We start from the raw sequence: 2228 nt of genomic DNA on the forward strand, positions 1-2228 counted from the left end.
TTTTATGGTCTCAATTTTCTCTGCACTCTTGAACTCTCTTCCTCTTCTGGCACATAATCTAGCTGCTTATACACTCTCCTATGTTTTGCCTGGAGGGAGAATGTCTTGGGAGTGTCCAAAAGTCTTATCTCATCTCACTGCATGTCCCTATCCTATCCTTTCATCTGACTCTGAATCAAAAATGAAACATACAAGTAATGATAGTAACACTGCAAATGAAATAATCTCCTCAGAAACTAATCCCAACAATAAAATAAAATAAAAAAAATCAGAGCACAATACACAAAACATGCCATAATCCTTACAAGAAATACTCACTTTCATACTCATATTCATTTTATCAACTCGTGGCATAAATAAATACCAACATAAGAAATCAGACCTACTTTTATCAACGCGTGGCATAAATAAATACCAACATAAGAAATCAGACCTACTTTTAGAAAGTATATTTACCTTGGGTATAAATATGTTAAAGATACCAAGCAATTTTAAACCTGGTTTTACTCCATTTCCCAAGTAAGCAAACAGACTAAAAGTCAAGTTTGCGCCTGCAATTGATGCAAGTCTAACTGATCCCACAGGTAGTGCAGGACCAGGGCAACTCGTGGCAAAGGTGGAACAAGCTCCGATCACTAATCTTAATATTTACCCTTAATGCCAAAACACATCTCCAAGAAGGGGATGTATGATGTTTTGTATTAAAGGCAAGGGGCCACTACCCAGACCGGTTTCGACCTTTATTGAGGTCTCGTCAGTGGGAGCTAGGCTAGAAATACCAAGATTTAGTAATACAGAGCTTGTAAGTATTTCACCAAAACAAGTTACCATAAGGCGTTTTAACCTTATTAAATAAAAATCTCTGGAGGAGATATAAATGTAGAAAGTATTTTTACCTTGGGTATAAATATGTTAAAGATACCAAGCAATTTTAAACCTGGTTTTACTCCATTTTCTAAGTAAGCAAACAGACTAAAAGTCAAGTTTGCGCCTGCAATTGATGCAAGTCTAACTGATCCCACAGGTAGTGCAGGACCAGGGCAACTCGTGGCAAAGGTGGAACAAGCCCCGATCACTAATCTTAATATTTACCCTTAATGCCAAAACACATCTCCAAGAAGGGGATGTATGATGTTTTGTATTAAAGGCAAATACAAACATCATACAGTCCTGCTGCATTGGTAAGAATCCTTTGTCTTTTTTTTTCTTCTTTGGTTCTTTGTGTTCCCCCTGTACCTAAGTTTAACAGGTTTTTCTTATCTGCAAACAGGGAAAGCTTGGCCTTTTCTACAGGTCTGTCCTTTTGTGGACTTGGATCGTACAAGGGTCTACTCTTCCCTTTTTTTTTTTTTTTGAAGTATGTCTTCGGCTCTACCGAGAGCAAGAACCCTCGGGTTCGAAATCGACGCAAGTGTACACAAGAGGACGTTTGCGAAAGCGCTAATTGACTGCGTAGGGGCATTATTAATTATTGTGGCATTATTAATTATTATTATAATTGTGGCTTTACCCCCTATGGGGGTGGCAGATATCAAGTAGTTTGCAAAAATACAACAACAAGGGAGAAACTACTCAAAGGGGTTGAGTGTCAAGGGAAACTTTGCCATCCTTTAGTCGTTGGTAGCATCTCTAAAAAGATGAGAATAGAGCAATTCCCTCTGGAATACCTAGAAGGAGGGTACGACATAATTAATCGAGTCTTTTCGAAATGGGGAACCGTACGAGATGTCCAAGTAGGCAAAGACGCTGACTACCCTGAATGGATGTCGGGGGAAGTCACGTTCTCGTTAACGATGAAAACAGAAGTTCCGAATTTTGTAATGATCGGATCGGCCAGGGTAATGGTGAGTTACCCGGGAGTAAAGAGGCAATGTTTTAAATGTGGAGCCCTTACTCATCTCGGGGCCCAGTGCCCGAAGTTAAAGTGTAAGAACTGCCTAACAGCGGGTCATACACTAGCACAGTGCCAATCGGCATGCCTAAAATGCGGCATTAACAGCCATAAAATAGACACCTGTCCGGACAGAAATCTGGCCGAAAAATTGGGAGGCACTATTACGTCCAACAAGGAAACAACAGCCCAAAATGTTATCGGCGCAGAACCGAATGATTTCCCCACCCTGAAGGCCGCGCATGAGGGAACAACAAAGAATCATGCCGCCACCTCCGAAACACTGCCAAGTACACCAGTGGAGAAGCCTGCAACCAGGAGACATGAAGGGCAGGAG

This window comes from Typopeltis vanoorti, chromosome 4 (assembly GCF_054136105.1).
Source record: "Typopeltis vanoorti isolate ZY-2024b chromosome 4, IOZ_Tvanoo_1.0, whole genome shotgun sequence".
Taxonomy (NCBI): Eukaryota; Metazoa; Arthropoda; class Arachnida; order Uropygi; family Thelyphonidae; genus Typopeltis; species Typopeltis vanoorti.